Below are 14,295 nucleotides of genomic sequence, written 5' to 3' on the forward strand. Positions count from 1 at the left end.
TCCAAGATTGAGCCAAATTTTCCAGTACAGCCTTCCGTCTTACAGTGGTATTTTCTTTAATGCAAATGGCAATGAATTCACTTCATGGTTAAATGCCTTGTGGTCAGAACTAAGGACTTGCCAACCTTCTCCATTTGCTTGCAGTTTGTGTTATTTCATCTTGCAGATGTAGACGGGTTTTCTTATTTGTTTTCAGGGAAATCTATTCTGAGCTGACCTCAAGTGCAGGAAGACCTCTGCACTTGCAGAGACATGCAGATTTTGAAGCACCTACCATTTAGAAGACCCTCTTTAAAATGAATATGAAATTATAAATGTAAATCAGGCATGAAGGTGATTATCTATTTAGGAAGAGAAAACAGTAACTAATTAAATTTTTTAAAAGTTGAATTTGAAATAGTTTATTTTTACCACATTTTCAAAAACATGCTTTCATGAGAACATAATGCTAGGGACACTTCCAGGGCCATGAAAGAAACCTGTAAAAATATGTGTGTGTGTGTGTATGTATGGGATTCTTACAGAGATCTGACCTTATATGTAACTGTGGATGCTGATTACATAGTCTTTGTGGGCCTCTTGTCTTCATGTCGGATGGTAAAACTTGAAGTCTGCATAGCAAACAATTGGGAAGGGAAGATGGATGTAGAATGGGGGAGAGCAAGGACAAGCTAGAATCCATGAAGAAGAGCCGGGATCATGCAAATGAACTAGGACCTGTGTCAGTTTTCACTGCCTCCATCCATGATAAAATAGTGCCCTTTGTTACAGAGCCAGACAAATGTTCCAGGAACTGAAGAAGTTGAAGGAGGATCCCAGGAGAGGGTGGAGCAGCTGTAGGCCTGGGTGCTGCCCTGTGTCAACAAGGTAAACCAGCAGATAAGTGATAATGTGCTTGAGCTACCAATGTACCTGACTCCACCTTTTGAAGGTTAAAAACAATGTGGCTTCTACTTCACTTCCACCTTTTAAATAGCATGCAATTAGTTCTTTCAAATATGGTCCACCTTAACCAGAAACATACAGGGAAGTGAATTCTAGGAAACAGGGTTCAGTCTAGGTATACTGGTATATTACAAAACCACCATAGTCTGCCCATTGTCAACTTGGCAGCTATATACATCTCTGTAAACTATATTTATGTTTAAAAATAAATACATTAACAGCCACCATTCTGCCTAACCTAATACAACAACCCTGTGTACAACTGGAAATATGCTAACCCTTTTCCCCTAAGTGGATGCTAATTCCTTTTTATGTTTTTAGTCCTATTCATTCTTCTCTTAAGTTATTCAAACTCCCTCTTTGTTATCCTGTAACTTAAGTACTGAAATATATGGTTAGCAACTATCCATACATCTTACGTTAGATGCTCAGGAAATGACAGTAGGAAAGAAAATAAAAATACTTGGTGTGTGTTTGTGTGTATATACATATACATATATATATATATATATATATATATATATATATATAATGTTTGGTATATGTATACACACACACACAGATGTTCATATCAAAATAAGGAAGAAATACAACTACCATACTCCTCATTTCTGCAATTAGTCACATGGTCTCGCTGGTATTTATAATTGCCTTCTTGTGCTAGTTGGAGTTCCTTGCCTGATGTAGTAATCTAAACATTTATTCCTGAAGTTCCTGGACCATTAGAAGTCTTGCATGAGTTGACTTGTCATAGTTTTCCATTGACTTTAATCACAGAACATGGAAATACTAAACAAGGCTTCTCTTTGGCCTCATTGTGCAGTATCAGTCCAATTTCCCCTTAATAGTGAGGGTCAGTCACCAGTCTCATTTGAGCAGTCCAGGATTCCCATACTATTGGCATTTTGGACCAGATAATTCTTTGTTGTTGTAGTCTGTCCTGTGCATTGTAAGATGTTTAGCAGCATCCTTGAGCTCTACCCACCAGGTGCTAGTACACTCTCCTCCTGCAGTTATGACAACAAAAAATGTCTCCAGACATTGCAGATGTCCTCTGTACAAAATTATCCCCAGTTGGGAACCACTAAAGTAATCCCTTTCTTTGCCAGTTGATTCATAGGCATGAGGACCTCAAAGTGGCTATGTGATAGTCTCAATTTCCAGTTCAGTGGAATCATTGTTTTGCCTCTTGGTGAAAGCATTCCTGTCTTGGGAACGAAAGCTTTCAAAGCAGCTGAGCCTAAAGTTGCAGGGATGGAAAGCAAAACTTTGTTAGTGAATCATTAGAGGTAGTAGTGAGAGCTACCATTCCTATTTCTATTCCTTGATCCCCAGATTCATGAATCCTGGTTATAGGAACAACAGGACTGTACATTTGTTGTTAGATTGTATACTGCCTCCTGGTCCATATTGCCCCAGCTCTGAAAGGTACTATTACCCATCTGGCACTATAACTGAGTCTTCAAAAAGCCATTCTGTTGTTCTATCAAGTCAGCTACTTCAGGGTGATGGGCATCATGGGAAGACCGGGGAATTCCACGGAGATGGGCCCATCGGCTGCACTTCATTTGCTGTGAAATGCTTGGCTGGAAGCAGCGCTATGAAATACCATGATGGTGGATAAGGCATTCTGTCAGTCCACAGATAGTAGCAGAAGCATTGTGAAAAGGAAGAGAAATCCATGCCTATGGTAAGTGCTTATCCAATGAGAACAAAGCACTGCTCTTTCCATGACAGAAGTGGTTAATGTAATCAATACACCATCAGGTATCTCGTTGATTGTCCCTGGAGAATGGTGCCATTTTAGGGGTTTAATATTGGTCTCTGCCGCTGGCAGACTGAGTACTTAGCAGTACTGTAGCCAGATAAGCCTTGATGAGTGGTACATTTTGCTAAGTTCATGTATTATCTCTATCCCTGCCACAATGGCCATTTTATTTGAGCCCATTTGGCAATGATGGAAATAGATGGAGAAAAAAGTTCACTGACATCCATAGAACATCTCATCCTATCAACACAACTATTACTCCCACTTTGTTGAGGTCACACGTTGGTGAGCATTCACATGGGACACAAAACTTTTTGAATTCTGTGCCTATTTAGAGATGTTTATCCAAATATTTCTTCTTCAGATCTTTATGTTACCAAATTTTCTAATAGTGTTTCTTGTAAGTCCCTGACAAAACCCAGCCAAACCATTAGCCATACCTCAAGAATTACTGTAGACTCACACCTCTGGTTATTTTTCCTTCCAGGCAAAATGAACTACCAGGTGCATCACTCAGAGTTCTCTCCACGAGCAGGATTTCTCTTTACCACTGTTCATGAAGGCCACCCTGGCAGGGGGCGCTAGTGCTCCAGCCACCCACTTTCAGGTTGTGCCTGCATATACTGAGCAGAGTCATCTGTAAACCAAGCAGGAGTTTTTTCTTTCTTAGTTTACTGCTCATGGAGAACTCTCCATGAGACCAGAAGTGTGGGTTGAGAGAGAGAGGGCAATTAGCAGGAGTCAGGATATGGGCATCTAGGCAACTTTCTCATGCAACTGCCTTTGCCTTCAAGACTTGCTTGAGCCTGCTTTCTATGAACCACTTCTACTTGAAGATGGAATGCCACTGCTGTGCATGCCTAGCTTTATGGGCTTGGTGAGTCAGACAATATCTACTTCACGATGGGCGCCTCAGGTCAGATGGTAACTTGGTGGCCCAGGGTCAGGTGTTCCAGCTCTACTAAGGTCAAGTAAAAAGCCACAAGCTGTTTCTCAAAAGGAGAGCAGTCATCTGCACAGGATGGCATCTCTGCTTCAAAATCCTAAAGATCCTCATTGTGATTCACTAATAAGAGCCTGCCAAAGGCATCATACAACATTCCTATCCTCCACTAACACTTCTAGCTGACTCCTCCCGCACAGCCTCACAGGATTTCAGCTTTGATTCTTGTTACTCATAATTATATTTAGTTCTAGGGGAAGGATATATAATCCCTAAACTCTTGGTGTGTGTGTTTGATATGGACCCTATGGTGAACAGAATAATCCCCCTTCCCCAAAGTTGTCCACATCTTAGACCCTGGAATTCATGAATATGTTAGCTCTCATGTCAAAGGGGACTTTGCAGATGTGATTAAGAGTGTTGAGATGGGGAAATTACTCTCTTTTATCCAGGTGGACCTAATGTAACTGCAAAAGTTCTTAGAAAGAGGGAGACAGGAGAGATGCAGTCAGAGAGTAGGAGATGGATGGGACAGACATTGGAGCAGTACAAGAAAGGAGCCATGAATGAAAGAATGCAGATGGCCTCTAGAAGTGGAAAAGGTAAGGAAATAAATTCTCCCCTAGAGGCTGCAGAAGGAATACAACCCTGCTGTCACCTTGATTTTAGGACTTCTGACCTCCAGAACTGTAAGATAATAAATTTGTGTAGTTTTAAGCCACTGAGTTTGTGGTGATTTGTCACAGTGGCAATAGGAAGTCCTCATGTGAAACTGGACCCAAAAGGAAATGACATGTGTTTGCGCAGAATCCTCTCCCTCCCTGTATACTCCTCCTCCCCTTCCCAGTCTCTGTCATTCTCCAAAGACTGGCTCCAGGCAAACTACTGAAGGACACAAAGTCATTGCAAGACTGTTCCTTCTACCCCTGCTGCATCCTGTGTCCTTATGTAAACCCCTAGCTACCTGAGGGTCCTACCGGAATTCTCCCTCTGTTCCATCAAGTTTTTTCATCAAGCCTTCCTTTTTAATTCTTCTTTTGCTCAGGATTTGAACTCTAATTGAAAAATGATAAATTATTAAATGATTCTATGACTTTTATTTTCAAATATATTTGAAACGCATTTATATATATATATTTTTGAAACACATTTATATTTTTATAGTGAGTTCTTACAGACTGTGTCTAAGCCACGGAAAGAATTACTGTTATGGTGAAAATTTCAGTATTGTAGCAGGCTAATCCCGGGAAATTTGGGGTCTCTCAAATTACATCAGGTAAATCAAATCTATGTGCAGGACATTTTCGGACTCCTTATTGCTTATCCCCAAGTGTCCAGTGTTCATCAGTGTTTCCTATTGTTGCATCTGTAAAATCATAACATTTTCAAAGTTTTTTGTTGTTCAGGTACACACTTGTGTTTGAAATGTTATTTAGGAGCTCATCGAAGTAACTATGTCCTCTTGTCTAGTTTGTCTTCCTCTCAGGTTCTGTTAGATGAGATAGTAAGACATTTTCTGTTGCTCCATCCTCTGAGTCACTCAAATTATTATTGCTGGTCTCCTTGGTTCTGGTAGCCTGGTTGAGTAGAGTTTGTGTTAGTAGCTCTGGAAAGATTTTGAGTCCATGCAAGAATGGGAGAGGTTCTTAAGGAAGATGTACTTCCATCTTTCTAGCCTAGGAATGTTAGTTGAAATTGCACACAAAAGAGATACTTTTTTATACTTTGATTTTCTTATTTTATTCCAGCTTTATTGAGATATAATTGACATATAACACTTTGTAAGTTTAAAGTGTACAACCTGTTGATTTCATACACTTACATATTGCAAAATAATTACCATAATAGCATTAGCTAACACCTCCATTGTGTTGCATAATTACAGTATCTTTTTGTGGTGCAAATCACTTAGCAACTTTCAAATATATAATACAGTATTATTAGTTATAAGAAATATGTATATTAGATCCCCAGAACTTATTCATCTTACAACCAGAAGTTTATATTTAAAAGAGATACTTTTAAATTGCCATGGTCAAAATGCACCATCTCAGACTCTGAGAGTGTTTGCAGTGCTCTTCTTTGGAAAGATTTTTCTTTTAGACAGTTAAAACCAGCTGCCTCCATTTTCTCAGCTTCTAGGCTCTAGTCTTGCAACCATCCCAGTCCACAGTTCAGCCTTGTGAGCCCACGCCCTGGATTTGTTCCTCTGTGTCCTATGACTTTGTATATGACAGGAGGAAGCCAGTAGTGAAACGGAGAATAGCTTTTCTCCAGGACGGTCTTAGAGCAGAGATGGACTAAGCACTATTCCACATCTCTTTTGTTAATAGACCCTACCTTAGGAGGCCACCTGTGATGGACTGTTTGCAAAATGGCCACTATTATTCCCCTCTCTCCATCTGCATTCCTTGTTATGTAACTGTGCAGCTGCTCCCCTTAAGAGATTGAGTATATTTCCCCAGCATTTGAATCTGGGTTGGCCTGATGATTTGTTTTCAGTGGAAAGCAGCTGAAGTGATGCTGGGTCGAATCTGAGCCCAGGCATCCACCTGTTCTCCTGGAACCCTACTCAGCTTCCAAGTAAATACTTATGGGGGCAGAGCCTGCTAGAGGATGAGAGACAACCTGAAAGAGAGACAAGCCATCTGAGCAGAGGCCACCCTAGACTAACCAGCACCCAGCTGACCCAGCAGCTGACCACAGATATCTAGCAAGCCTAGCTGAGACCTGAAGAACTGCCAAGCTGAAGTCAGCTAATTGCCCACCTGCAGAATTCTGGCTAAAACATGGTTGTTTTCAGCCACTGTGTCTTGGAGAGGTTTGTTATGCAGCCAAAGGTTACTGATTTGTCATCAAGGTTAGAAGTATTTCCAAATTGCAAGTTACATCTGGGTTACCACACCTGCCACATAAGAGTAAAGAAAGAGCAAAGAATGAACTATATATGAAACAGAGATATAGATATAAAAGGAGTAATTTATTGTCAGGTTGCTGTTACTCTCAGCCAGTTCTGATTATAATCCAGTTTCTTCTCCCATAAATAAATCACTTTAGAATTCAACACGACTCTTTTGTTTACCAGACCCAGAAATTCCCCTGCATTGGCTTAAGTAAAGAAATATTAGTCTCAGGGGTATCTCATGGATCCCAAGGGTCTGGTTTCTAAGACCCAGCAAGGTCTTCTTGAGCAGCTGGTCCTGAAACTGGAATATAGTCTGGAACCAAGTGAGCTACTTTCTCTACCTCGTTTTTCTACCTCTTTCTCTTTGGTGTAAGATCTCTCATCACTTCTGTATGTTTGCTTCACTTTTTCTCTCTTCAGTTCTCTGCTTTCACATGGCTTCATTATACCCATTCCAAAACAGCAGCTTCAGACTCAAGTCCTCAGCACCTTCTAGTTCACCTTCTATAAATTCAAATTTCCACCCAGAGAGAATCCAGTTTGGTCCACTGTAGTTCAGTCAGGTGTGTTTGAGTGGTGATTGTCAGGGTCAATAAAGATATCCTGTCTACCACCCCCCCTTTTTTTGGACATTGAGCACGTATCTTTTTTAAGAACCAGAGGACTGCATTATTCTTCTTAATCTCTACTACTTGCAGGAACCATGCCCTGCTTTCTGTAACTCCTATTTTTTAGCCAAACCACCAATAGATTTTTACCTTTGCTTTCCAGTGGAGGATTAACTTCTTTGTTTATTGGAGGAATATGAATGAGAATGATCAACAATTTCCTTTCCTGATCAGATGAGGGCAGGGATTGGAAAGTCTTTCTTAGCCCAGTGTCCTGCCTTGTATGTGTTTATGATGCTCCTGGTGTCCCAAGACTCAGGAGTTCCAGCCTCTCCTTTGTATGAAGCTAGCTTCCAGTGTCCATAACATAACATTCTATTCAGCATCTGGGTTTGTCTTCCTTTTTTAAAATTTTGTTTTGTTTTATTTTACAATAGTCAAAATGTAGAAGGCTGCTGATTGAGACACTCTCTAGTAGCAGTTTATAGTTATATGGATTTTATGGAATAGAAAATGTTCAAAAATAAATCTCTGTACTGACATATGGTTACCAGGTCTATATTTTGCCACATAAAGCCATTACAATCTCCCATATCCAATCATTGTCATTTACTGTTATATTGAAATGAAGGAAACTGCCATTTTTGTAGGTCAAAAACAGTTGAATATTGGCAGTTTCCTGTGGTTCAGTGTAATATATTGAAACATATTTTAACTTGAGAACTATAGGAAGGATACAATCTTATAATAAAGGACTGTCCTTTACAATGAGTTTATTTAGCTTCATGAAAAATGCACTACACTTTCCTTAATTTTCTTATTTCATCATGAACCATGACACTTTATAATGGTCTGGCACTAGTTTTTGATGTATCTTTTTTTAAACACAGGTCTAGTGAGTCACATCTGTGTGACCCTCTCGGGATCACTCTCATTCCTGAGAATGCTTTTTTCGTAGGCTCTGAGGCAGGATTCTGGCCTTCCCTTGGTTCAAAGTTGTTTTCAAAGAACAATCATCTTTGAGATCCTCTTGTTGGATGAGTCCTTCACTTGCACCAAACTTGGGTATTTAGGGGACATATTTGCAGTACCCAATTCATTGTCACATAAACAAAGAAGTCTCATTTACAAAAGGAGCCTCAGTAACCCATGGCTCCTCACTAAAATATGCAAAGCAGTTTTTCTATCAACCATGAGTTAAAGATGCTTCCCTTTGGTTTGTGTTTCTTGCACAACTTTTCTCATCTCAGACAACTCCCCTATCACCCTCTGTTTCCTACCCAAGGGATCTTCATCTCTCTTACAAGTAAGGTTCAGACAGATTGTGTAACAAAATGGTTTTGGTTATTAAAAACATCTTTTTAGCTCTTGGCACAATAAGCAAAACCACTCCTGATGAAAAGAAGTCTCTCTCTCCCATATGGTTCTCCAAAAAAGTAAAATTTTCTGAATTTACTGTACATGTGAAAACAATAAACAATTTGCATTTCTTTCTTTTTCTAGTAATTCAAACTCTGACCTGAGGGTTTTTAAAGAATGAGTTTAGTAATTTCTACATTGTTCCACTTTCTGAAATATTACTGATTCTCGTGAAATAACTAAGCCTTAGCCAAATGTTTCAGTTTATCTCTCTTTTTTTGTGAATCTGTAAATGCGTCAGAAAAACGTTTACTGTAATGTTAGAATGTGCATATGTTGGCATTAAAACTGTGGTTTGGTCCCTACAGGGAATCAAGTGGAAGCAAAATTACAGTTAATTCCTGGTATCTCTGGTAATGGGGAACAGACTGAATTTGTACCAATGATATTTTAAAAAATTTATTTTAGACATTAGATTGAACCTTGTCCTACACTAAACCTTTTGCCAGAGATCCACAAGTAGTCAAGTTGTTCTCTTCCCTCTTTCTCTTGGTTCAGCCAGACTCTGGGGTAGAGAAATGGCCAGCAGGAAAGAAGGGTAGAATCAAAAGACTTTCTCACAAATCTCATGGTCATTGGATTTTTCTCAACATGTTGACTACAGCTCTTTTGTGGGAAAAGGAAACTACTCTGTAGTTAAAGAGGATGACAGTCTTCCTGCTCCTTTTGTAAGGTGTCATGTCTTTCCTTATAATTGGAGAGATAATCATCCACTGAAACTCTTGTTGCCTCCTTTGCAAATTCAGTTTTCAGTTTATAACTGAAAACAGAAGTAAAACAATTTTAGAGCATTCTGAAGCCTCTTTGAAGCTATTCTCTCAAAAGGGAAGCTTTGAAATACTGCTTAAGGAGAAGAAAGAATGCCACCAAAAAACCTTCTACATCTAGTTAATATCATGCAAGAGAAAGGATTTATTTTATCTCGCTCAGTCTCTAACCCTTTGGGAGAAGGAGATGATATATAAGCTCTTTATGGCCTCGTGGCTCCCATAAGAGTTTTCAATAAAGTGGAGGGGCAGGGTCTCACTTATTCTGGATCTGGAATGTTTCTTGAATGCAAAAACTCACATATTGCAGGGACAAGAGTACACTGCACTCATGATGTACAGATGTAATGCTCCAGTGATGTAAGCCACTAATTTGTTCTGGAACCATTATTGTTATCTGTTGAAGAAGACTTAGAAAGTGATTTCCAGTTTTAAAGTCCTGGCGATTGGAACTCTCTGCCACTCATCGAGATAATCCTCATACAACTCTGTGAAAGCTTTGGATACATGTGTGTGTATGTGTGTACGTATATAGTAGGGATAGGGAAAACCTTAATTAAGTACATTAGAAACTCAAAAAACCCCAAAATTAAATGATGGTTTCAAATAATGCTGGATATCATAATTAGTCCCAGATGGTTCCTTTGTAGTCAGGAGAGTTCTCCCAAGTAGCCACATTTCTTTGTTAGAATGTCAAAATAGAAACTGAATTAGGCCCCTGCACTGTGTCCTCACGCTCACAATTTTTTTGAAGTTTTGCTACATAGACCTTGCAAGACGTCCATTGAGGCAAAGAGATTGTGTCCTGCGTAATAGATTCTTTAGAAGGCAGCAGATGTTCTCTGAACCAACCTTTATACTCTCACAACCAAGGGTTTCTCTTCCCTTCTGGTTTTCTGTATTTGCTTTTGGTAATGGAAAATGTTTTCCCTTTCTATAGTTGATCTCTTCAGTAGGCTCATTGCCCTGGGGAAACAGGCCTCATTGGTCTCAGGGTATCAGCTCCATTTGCTGTAGGAAGCCAGACTTATCATTGCATAGGGAGCTTTGATTCCCATGGAGAACAGCCAGGCAGAACAGGGAGAGGTGTCTTTAAGCAAATTCTGTTTGCCATGGAAAACCAGGGAAAATCATACCAAAGAAAACACATAGCTGATGCCAAAGAGGGTGTTGTTTTTAGTCTTTTCCAAGAGACATCAGTTGTTCCTTAATATCTCTAATAGAAAACTTGTCAGAAGAAGTAAATTTATTTCCAGTTCTATCCTACTAACAAGTTTTGCTGATTAAGTTACTTAATTGGTTCCAGTCATCAATAAGGAAAATGTGGACACACCCAGTCTTTTCGTATAAATGAATTCCCCCAAATCTGCATTTATTTATTTTTAGGATTCAAGTTTCCTTTAAAAAAATCCTCAAAATATTTCCCTTTTAAGTAGATGGATTAACACACACAATCTGTTCTTCCTTACTCAAAGAAGACTAAGTCAATGATTCATTGCTTTTCCATCAGCTGGTACTTGATTCAGAACAGAATGAAGTAGGCTTTATCTCTCATGATGTAAATAGTGGACTCTGAGAAGTCCACATGACAGTCAGTCAGGAGTGAAGTAAGGCATTTTGTGTCTAGTCAGATTCATTTATATTTAAAGTCAAAGATGATTTTTATTATGTAATATTTAGGTAAATGAACAATGGCATTTCCTCCCTCTCTCTAGATCAACATATTCATTTTATATGCTCTTTTATTTTAAATTAGTAATGTAATAAAATGTAATGCATTTTGTAATAAATGTATAGGTGAACAGTGAATCACACTAAAATTAAGTTTTCCCATGGAATAAAGATTATTCATTACATGTATCTGCCAGCTTTTTAGGAGAAAACAGACTTATTTCTTAGATCATGTGAACCAAAACCATCCCTCAGTTTTGTATGAGATGTCTAATGGAATAAGCAAAACATATTCCCTCTTTTGAAATAGATGGGTAATTGCTGAAATTCTCCACTTTTCTCTTTAGTGAGCATATTGAATTCTGCACTGAATTCAGTGCATTGAATAATTGAATACTGCAGTTTTGAAACAGAGGTATACATTTCACTTACTGTTGTAAAAACACCTTATTTCTGTTTTTAATCACCCCACTATTTGTATTTTTCACAAAGGACAATTTGATTTTATAGCTAATTTGAAACAAATGACCAATAGGCAAAGTAGCAAAATTGTCATCAGGTTGGCATTCTCTTATTAATATCAAGGTGATATTAATTATGCAGTCAGGGATTATCAAATGCTCGAGTAGCATAATACCATCTAAATTGTAGTGCATATGTTAAGTTATAGTACATATTTTATTAATATTCATGTATTTTGTTAATATATCACACATACTTTTGATTTCAGGCTATGTCCCTATAAACTCATATAGATTCACATAGCCCTATTGTTATATTTAATAACTTCTTATTGGAGCTGATTTCTCACCCACAGGATTTTTTTTTTTTTTTTTGAGTTTAGGAGCACTAAATCATTGGTATTAGGATTGTGAGGAACTGGGCAAGTCATTTAAATTAGTTTTATATTATTTAAGGATGCAAATGCTCTAAGACAGAAAGCAAATATGAAGTGTCTATCATTAATGCTATATAGCATTGTCATCCTTAAAACAGATATTTGGAATAAGTGATCTCATTTATTCATTCATTCATTTACTCATTTTTTTGTTCACTTATGCAGCAAATAGATATTGAGTACCTACTATGTACCAGATACTCTGGTTGGTGCTGAGACACACTGATGAGAAAATTCAGCTACAGGTCCTGCTTAGAGTTTGGTGGAATAATAGGTAACATTATTCAACATCTAATCTCCAGTTACCTTTACAATTCAGACATTCTACACATCTAAGAACCATTCAGTTATATTATGGAATCTGTAATCCTGGTGGAATTCAGGGTGATGAAGGTGACAGCCTTCTATTCCTTGCTCATGCCCTTGAACCTGGAGAGCAGAGGGCTGGGAAAGGTGACATGATGGCAATGTTAGTGGAAGAGGAGGTAGCTACCCTTGGGAAGCTCGTGGTAGGGATGGGTTTATTTTTGTTGGAGGGTGAGGGTAACTGTATGTGTTTGTGGGGTACCACGAAGGTGATGATTACGTTCAGATTAAGGAAAAGCAAAGTTCAAATCCCTTTGTCTTTCAGTGGTTGAATGAAAGTCTGAATCAGCTTGGGTAATACACACACCAGAAAAACACCCCTGAAGTCTTGTTTTGAGGTCTACATTTCTTCTCTTGCTAAAAAATGAATTTCCTCTGAAATCCTTATTATATGGAATGAGGAGTTAAAGAGATGCCTTGAGACCAGTGAAATAAAGGAAGTCACTTTTCTGAAAGGAAATTTCGTGTTAGATCATCTCTAGTCTCAGGAATTTCTTGGGCCTGCCTCTAATGGAGTGGAGATAATAATCTTACCCATAGTTGTGTTTCTACATGAACAACTCTCTGGACATGCTGAGTACCGTTCTTGGAGCAATAGATTTGTTAGAGGACTAAAGAGAGTAACAATAGATTATCTGACTAGATTTTAGTGCAACATTTTTTTTTAGGGTTTGATGAAATACGACCTATAAAGTGAGTTATGGATGTGCTGAACTGTATGGGCTTTTGACCCATGGGTGGAAACAGACCATGTGAATCAAGGACTGAGACTATGTAGATGTCTACCAAATTGTGGAGAAATAGATGCCCTAGGCATTGAAGAGGTTGTGAGGTACAGGCTTATTGATCATCTTTAGAAATGTTTTGCTAAAAGAAGTCAATAACATATAACTGACAATGGATTAAGAGGCAGGCATATTAGAGCCTTCCAATGCCAGTGAGCATGGGGAGCAAGAAAAGTCTGAAGCTTGGGAGTTGATTTTTTGGAAAGCAGCTCATTTGAGAAAGAGGCAAGGAGGCTAAAATTTGGTGAATTGGACACAGAGCTGATGCTCGTGTGGATGCTGTTGAATGGCAAACCCTATGTATTGGGAAAATGACTCTTGTAAACTGAATCTTGATTTTCAAGAAATGCAGATAGAGAGGAGAGAGAGAAGTTCTAGAAATAGAGCAATTCACATGGGGAAAGTGAGGAGTGTTTGAAAGAAAAAAGTAAGTATAAGAATTGAATGTGAAAGTGTGAGTATAAGTAACTCATTGCTTACCTTAATCTATTTGTTATATATATAAATAATTTCCCCCCAGGAAGAATTATTCTTTAAACAGGGCAAATATGCTGAGAAAGAGAAAGAGTAATAACTTTTAGACTCAGAAGAGTTCCTTAAGGAAGATGGCTATTTTAGGCTGTATAATAGGTAGCACTGCCAGGGATCAAGGAATCCAGCATGTGGTACAGAGTATAGAGCTTTGCCCTTACTTACCTCAGGAGTGGTGGTCCCCTGCACCCCAGATTGTACAGTGAGTGACTTCTTTTGGGGATATGCCCAGAACCTTGTATTCTGATCACTTTGTCTTCTCAGATCTGAGGATATGAAGAACCACACGGAGCTGCCAGTTCTGTCAATTCTGTGATGCTACCTGATCTGGGATGAATTAGATGCAGGATTGAGGCCTGCCACGTGATGTGCAGGATGCGTAACAGGCATCTGCAAAAGTAAAGAAATAACTGTGATGTCTTCTTCATAAACTGGTTTGCCTGCATGTTCATATATAACTTAGGCACTGGAAATAACTTTAAGAAGTGTTCAGTTAATTTTGAATAACTCTACAGGTATTCAATAGATATTTGAAATCAATCAGTTAGAAAGCAGTCTTTATTACATGTCTAGTATGTTCCTAGAACTCTGATAGAACTGTAGGAAATTCTTTAAAAAGCTCCAAGGAGTTTATAATTATGTTGACTTGTTTAAAAATGGGTGTATTATTATCTTAAATTTTTTATTTA

This window comes from Camelus ferus, chromosome 3, assembly GCF_009834535.1.
Source record: "Camelus ferus isolate YT-003-E chromosome 3, BCGSAC_Cfer_1.0, whole genome shotgun sequence".
Taxonomy (NCBI): domain Eukaryota; kingdom Metazoa; phylum Chordata; class Mammalia; order Artiodactyla; family Camelidae; genus Camelus; species Camelus ferus.